This window comes from Lactuca sativa, chromosome 3, assembly GCF_002870075.4.
Source record: "Lactuca sativa cultivar Salinas chromosome 3, Lsat_Salinas_v11, whole genome shotgun sequence".
NCBI classification, from domain to species: Eukaryota; Viridiplantae; Streptophyta; class Magnoliopsida; order Asterales; family Asteraceae; genus Lactuca; species Lactuca sativa.
This window is the reverse complement of record NC_056625.2, coordinates 300,273,999-300,282,481: the sequence shown is the minus strand read 5'-3', so window position 1 is coordinate 300,282,481 and position 8,483 is coordinate 300,273,999.

Sequence of the window (8,483 nt, the reverse complement as noted above, 5' to 3'; positions counted from 1 at the left end):
GATTCTGATGGTTGAAATGTGCCAAAACAGTTTCCATAAAACTATTTCTGGAATTTTACTCAATTAGAGGATTAAAAACATAAATTTCAAGCTTATTGGGCTAAAAATGAAAATTTCGGCCCAAGGAGGCCCATTATGCGAATTTTTCTGTTTTGAAGGGCCAAAACTGTGAAATTCTGTAAAACAGTGGACTATAAGTGTCCCAAACCCTTTTCAAAGGTTTAAAATGCTTTTCAAATTTAAAAAGGACCAAAGTTGCAAAAATTTTCCAATTTGGGCCAAAATTGTCAAAATTGCGAAAAGAAGGGCTAAAACCGAGAAAAACTGCATTTTCAGGGACTTAAACTGTTTTCTATGAAAAATATGCTGGAAAATATGAATTTCAATAATTTTTGGTGTTAAAAGGTCAAGAAAAATAGTTTAAGGACCAAACCGGGAAATATTGAAATAAAAGGGTTGAAAATGTAAATTTTACAAATAATGAGGGGCTGAAAACAGAAATATTTCAAGGCTGATTCAATATGTACAATTTGATCAAATAATGACACCTCGACTATCAACGAAATACAACTCATTACAATACCAAAAGTCGTTGATAAACGAATTGGCTCGGTCTCGAGCCAATGGAAATCTACAACTACTAACTCTTCGATACATACAAATAACGATTGGTAATACATATACATACGAGTGTGCACAGACGTCTACGCACCATCTTTGGGCCCCAAAAGTGTAAAATCTTGCTTGTTGGGCCTAGCTAGCCCAATGACCTGATCTTAAGGCCCGAAGACACTTATTTTCTACGGAGTGTTGAGTTTTACCGACTCGGCACAACGTAGAGTGACTTTCAATGGCTTGTACCACTGGTCCCCAAGGGTCCATGGTATTGCTAGAAGAGTCTGCATATTTTACGAGGCGGGTCGGGGACCCCTCGCACGCATATTTTCCCCAACCGGTTAATGGAGTTACCGGGGTCTTCGTGACCTCTTTCTCTTCGGATGTGGGACTACACTTAGTCCGGGCGATTGGATAACGTGATTAGTACGGACGACGCCTTCGGGTTCGTTAGTATAACTATAAACTGGGCGTTTGTGTAATGCGGGTTTGTAGTAAATAATCAATGCTCGAGAACCTTCCAACGTCGCCTGGGACCGACACTGCTATTTTCATAATGTTTTCAACGCAACCTAATGGATTCCAAAAGAGCTAGGGGAACATCGGGTTTCCCTAGGGTTTTTATTACATACCGATTTGAAACGCATACATCTTCAATGAACATTTTTTTTTACAAGTATAGAAACAAACAAGCATACCTATGGATCTTCACAAACGTTTTCGAAAGCTTTTCTTTTCAGAAAATATCGGATTTTCTGGTGGTTTTTCAAGCAATATAAACATTCGATTTCAAACACTACTTATGAACTCACCAACATTTCATATGTTGACGTTTTTCAAAATACTTGTATTCTCAGGGAACCAGTGAATCAAGGAAAATCATACTCAGTGACGGTTGCAGTTTATTTTTGTATGAATTGAACAAATTAATTTTTGGGGAATGTAATGTTAAAACAATGTATGATATGTAAACACTACCGGTTGTAATATGAAATGAATGGTGACGAATGTTGTTATGTTTCATATATATTCAATGTTATGGTATGCAATTGAGTCACGACAGCCCCCGGACGTTTCCGCCGTCTGGTTCGGGGGTGTGACACATGTACACAATATGAATGTTGTTATGCTCAAAACCCAATAGCCGGAAGGTTCTATAGGTGAAGGTTATGTTGCCGAAGAAGATTTAACATTTTGTTCAATGTACCTTCAATAAATTGATACTAAATTCAATTGCCCTAAAAGAAATGAGGATGTCGTTGTTGAAAAATTAAAGTTTTGGGTGATTGAGTATAAAGGTTGACCGACTAGCATAACCTAAATCAAACATCTTCCTGCAAGGGAAGAACTTAACATCGAATGGTTTGTACTAAGTTCAATCGTTACTTCTGAAGAAATCATACCTGTGGAGAAATAAAACATTATATGAAATAAGTGTTCCTATCTTGATCTTTTCATTAGTATTTTTTTAATGTTTTTCACATTATCAGTTCTATATATTTTTATCACAAATGTAGTGAATTCAAGGCAACACATCCCCAAAGTTATATAAAAACCAAATTTCCATATTAGTTTGTGAAGATGGTAGTATAACACACATGTATGTTTGATCAATAACAAATTAAAGAATATACAACACATGTTAATCTATATTTGGTACGTCTTTTGAATGCAAACACAAATTATCCAGAATTTCACAAAGAGTTATATGCTCTTTTAATGGGTGCACGGATAAATGCCTTTACTTGCTCTGCTTCATAGTTAATGGTGTTAGGTTTATGGTAACTGGTTGTGAAACACAGTGCACAACATAAAACTCTGAAGTTCAGAAGAGGGGTGAATAAAGAGAAATTTTATGGCCAGTTAGAAGAGATTATCAAGTTGTATATCCATATGGTTTTTCAATGTACTATTTTGTTTCAATTGGTGCGATGTATCAAGGGCGGGGGGTTATATATGACAATAATCTCACCCATATTAAAACTGAACATGAATGGTACCCAACTGAACAAATCATGTTTTCTTCACAAGCCATACAAGTATTCTACATCCCAGAACCTTTTTGAGGAATCGATAACCATCGGTGGGTTATCGAGAATGTAAACCATCATAAGATTTGGGATCTACCATTTAACAATGCCCGTGTCAAAACCATTTACAATGGATCTGTCCAAAATCCTAAGAATGGATTACATGAAAATGTGGATGTTGTTCATAATAACTCTTCACTTAATTTTACAATTGAAATCGACTTCCTATAATATGTTCAAAGTGATCCTACTTATGATGTTGAAGGCGAGAATGAAATTGAAGTTAATCCATCAACGAGTATTGTGAATGATGTGTCTGAGGGAGAAACTAATTATGATAGGAATGATCCTGATTATGATACTGAAATGTATGAAATAGACATTGAAGAATCTGAGGGGGAGTCTGATTAAAACACTTCATATGTACATAAGCCACTTATTGTAATAGAAACTTGTATTTGTATCTTCCTGACACGTTCATTGTAATAAAAAATTTATTTATATCATTTTTGTATCTTATAAAACACGTTATAGGCAATGGTGTCTATTTGCATTGTTCTTTCATGCTTCATCGCCGCCGACATGGTTTGAGGCCATGACGAAGATGGACTTGAGGATCCACCACCTTCAAATGGCGGAGCTCACAGATAGCACAAGTGAGATGGTAAGTTTAATTATGATTTTTTAGTATATATTTATTTTTTATTATAAATTATTGTGACTAGTATTATGTATTTATATTTACAGCCCTTCGAGCCATCAAAATAAGAGGTTCAACTAAGAACCTGAAGCTTGAAAGAGCATTAAAAAAATGGGGGAAAACCATTACATCTTGAGTTTGATAGAGAATGTATATTTTTACTGCTCGGTGACAACAAACATTGCCTAGTTCGTAATATATATATATATATATATATATATATATATATATATATATATATATATATATATATATATATATATGGAAGGACATTAATTTTGATAAAGATAGTTGGAAAGATGTACACCCTACACAAAAAATGCCTTAATTGAACATATAAAGGTAAATTTTTATATAACTAAATTTTATATGTTTATTTCTATTTGGTTTTATGTAAATTGATTCTTTTTTGTTTATAGACAATTTTTGATCTTGATGAGCTCACCCGTGATCGCCAACATGTCCAATTACGGGAAGGCATTGATGAAATATTGGCTAGATGTTACAAAGACAGAAAAGCCGATGCCAAAAAAGTATTTTAAGCGAAAGGGAGGGGAGCCGAATATTTAGGAAGTGAGGAGAAAACCACCCGTTGCCATGAATCCTACAAACTAGAAGAATGTTTTTCAATGTTTTTAAGCGAGATACATACAAAAACCGGTCAGCTACAAACAATAAAAATCGCCAACATCAAAAAATTGTAAAACCATAGGGGTCAAGCTCTTATATATATGTTGAACAGAACAAGAATAGACTTCAAACTTTTCGTAAAGGTCATGTCGATAGAAATCGGAATTTAAACAACGCAATATGCGAGAAACAATATGTAAGTGGTTATTTATAGTATAATTTTTTGTAACATCCCATTTTTATAACAAAATTTCGTTTTTAATTAAAGATAAAATATTTTTTCCTAGAAACCAAGTCAAGAAAAACATAAGTATCAAATACAATCATCCTAAAATATTTGAGTATCAAAACATGCAGAATCACAAAAATTGCAGGTGGATGTGCACAATCAAGCTTTCGCCTTCCCAGGATCAACTAAAACACAGTAAATCGACAATTGTAACAATGAAGCTTAGTGAGTTCCTCCAAAATATCACACAAAAACATATATAACAACACATACCTATATCAGGTTTGTAACAACCCCGGGTCCATATCAACCCCGAGTACATATTGAATCCGAGCCTAGATCGTCTCCATCAGGTCCGTATGAACCCTGAGTTGTTAATGAATCTGAGCCCAAGTGGTCTCCATGCATACAACATACAAGCGTATCAACAAGAGTCACAAAGACAACATGCATAATCAACACCTAGTGTCCTATAGTATAATGAGAAGACTTACCTCGTGGGTACCAATTAAACATAATAAGTCTCACATGGTGAAGACGGGTACTACAAAACAACTAACAACAATAAAGAAGCAACCACTCAGTCTACATCATAAAACCTCTAAATTGACCAAAAGTCATCTATGATCAGAATACAACGGTAAAAGTCAACTTTGATAGGTCTCCACGTCGTGGCCTATGGGCACTAAGAGACAAAACAGTCGGGCACCCTCCTCAATCACCACGTCGTGGCCACTTAAAAGCTACGTCGTTGAAATTGGGTCCTAACAACTTAATAGATTAAGAGATAATTCTATTAAGCCATTCCTCGAAGCTTTCTAGAACCCTTCCTAAGGCATAATAGTTCACAAAGATCGATGCTTTTCATTATTACATGTCTAATGCAAGTCTAGTAGTCAAAAATAAATCAAAATGAAGAAATATCACCAAAGCTCACATGCTTGAAGCCCAAAATAGCAACAAACTTCAGATCTGGAACATATGTTCACTAAGGGACCTCAATAATCTGTAAAGTTGCTAAATTTATGGATTCCAAGAATTCTACCCAAATTAACATAGAGAAAAATGGGCAAAAACCTAGATCTACCATGTTTATAACATAAATATTGAGTCTTGGATACTTACGATGGTCCAGAAAGTGACTAAGGAAATGACGACGAGACTTGCAAGCTAGAACAATGCTTAAATAATGATTCCTTCTCCTTCACATCACAAAAAATGAGAATACAAGGTTAAGATCTTCAACAAAGGGGCTTGAGTTTGGATGGGGTGGTTTCTCAAAGAGTAGATGTTGCCAAATGAGGCAACCTTAGGAGTTAATGCACTTAAATAGGGCACCAACCTCGCAAATTAGGGTTTTGGTCCAAAAAGTCCCCACGCCATGGCCAATATAGCGCCATGTCGTGGGAGACTTAAATGAAGTCGTGTTGGATCAGGATCTTTGCATGTCGTGGCCTTTGAATTCACATAAAAAATAATTAAAGAGTATACCTTGAAGACTCGGATGTTACAATTCTCCCCCACTAGAACAGGGTATGATATTGGGTACACATCTCCACCCCAGTTCCCTAAGTCCTCTCAGAACTCTTCCGGTGCTTCCACTGAACTTTCACCAAGACCACCACCTTGTTACGCAAGGTATACGTCTTCATGTCGATAATCGTTACCAATCGCTCAACATAATTTAGGCGGTCATGGACCTGTATATCCTCCAAAGGTACTGTAACGTTCGTAGATCCGGGCTAGTCAAGTTAGAGGCAATAAGTGTCGAAAACGAATTTTCAACAAAATATTATTTAGAATAAATAATTTGAACCAAGTTGTAGTATATATCACAAGGTTTCTGTACATATAAAGAACGCCGAAATCTGAGTTATAACGAAGAAGTTATGACCAGTCGAAGTTTCGCGACGGAACCGGCATGCCACTAGGAAGCGTAAATAGTGAATTTACAATAGAGAAATATTTAGCCTTAGCAATCTAAACGAAAGTCGTAGAGTATGTTAAACTAAGAACATCGATAAAAAGAACGCCCAAATCAGACTTCGTATGAAGAAGTTATGATTTTTCGAAGTTTCGGATTAGCGGTGTACAACCCGGAATTCGAATATTAGATCGAGTGATTTTTAGCCAACATGACCTAAACGAGAATCGAAGATCTCGTTAAGAGTAGCATAACGAGAAAAAGATGGGCGAAAACGGACGTCGGATGAAGAAGTTATGAGGATTTAACGGACCAATCCTGTCCCGGCCTGTTAATAATATAAAATTTAAAATCGAATCAAAATTAGCTGACGGAGTCTAAACGAAAGTTGTAGAGTACGCTCCCACCTTCGCGTGGATATAAATAACGTCGAAAACGAAGCTCGTGCGCGAAAGTTACGAATTTTTAAAGTTTGCACTTGAATTTGCGAAGCTGATTGTGAAGTTGCTGACGTGGCCAAATCTCAGCCATCGCTTGCTGAGCAGAGTCTCGCTTCGGATGATGACACGTAGCCTCGCATTACAAGGAGATGATGATCAGACTTGCAAGCTACACCAATGCTTCTATAATTATTCCTTCTCCTTCAACACAAAAAAAAGTGACCATACAAGCTCAAGATCTTCTACAATGGTGCTAGGGTTTGGATGCGATTGTTTCTCTAAGGGTGGAGGATACCAAATGAGGCATCCCTAGGAGGTAGGGCACTAATCCTGCAAATTAGGATTTTTGGCCCAAAATAGTCCCCACTTCATTGCCAACATAACGCCATGTCGTAAGAGACTTAAACAAAGTCGCGTTCGATTCGAGTCTTGCCAGGTCATAGTGGCGCTTCCACCACGTCGTGGCCTCCCAATTCACATAAAAATTATATATATATATATATATATATATATATATATATATATATATATATATATATATATATATATATATATATATATATATATATATATATATATATATATATATATATAGGGAAATGATCAAATGAGAACACCTAAAAGGTTGAGAACGCGAGAACATGTATATTCAATTGTGATTCCATGTATTTATTTGTGGAGAAATGATAAATTTTTACGCACAATCAACATGAATATGCCTTTTCTCTTCAATTGAAATTAAAGGCGTAAAAATTTATCATTTCTCCACAAATGAATAAATGGAATCGCAAATGAATATACTTTGTTTTCGCGTTCTCAACCTTTTTAGTGTTCTGATTTGATCCTACTCCTATATATATATATATATATATATATATATATATATATATATATATATATATATATATATATATATATATATATATATATATATATATATATATATATATAATCTTTGGAAAATAAAAATGACGTAACGTGCAGTTGAGATAGTGTCATTTGACAAGATGTTAGGTAATTAACGAGGACATACCAAAGTTATTGGGCATAAACCTTCCGATAGAACCTCAAACAAACTATTATGGGGAGAGCCCCTCACAACCACAATAAATAGAGGTAAATGTAACATGAACCAATTTATTTTTAATTTCAAACTCTGATATAAAGATTGATAAATGCATTTTAATTTTGTAATTTTGATACTCGTTGATTATTTGGTATATTTTTTGTAATCAGAAGTTTGGTTTATGCTCTTAGTTCGATATTTTAGTTTGGTATCTTTGGTAATTGGATGTTTGATATGTAGTTTGGTAAATTGATAACTAGGTACGTTTGTTTGTTTTGATGATTAAGTAGAAGTGTGGTATATAGTTTGGTTTCTGTTAGTTCGTATTTTGATATTTTTGATAATTGGAAGTTTGGTATCTAGTTTGGTTTTATATTTATTGGTATTTTGTTTTGTTGACAATTAAAATGTTATCATTAATGTTCATATTTATTTTGCAGGTGGAGGATCTCGTTGACGTCATTATAAAAAAACCCAACATATAGCAAGAAACTTTTTAAATGGTTTCAATCGATGTCGATAAAAAGTTGTGGCGGAGGTAACAGAGATGGCGACCATACCAGGGGTGATGATGAGGCCAAGGATATCCCTGAAGACGACGTTGATGATTAGTTGGTTTATATATTTTTAGTATGTTGAACGTATGTTAATGACTAAATACTTCATCGTCGTCGGATTTTATTAATTTTGCAATTGATTTTTATTAATTACTTTATTTTAACACTCTGTCTTAACTACTTTCGTTGACAACGTGGATTATGAACGCATGTATTTTATGCAATTTTATTACTGCAATTTATGTAATTTTATTATTGCATTTTAGCATATTATTTAAAATTAATAAATAAT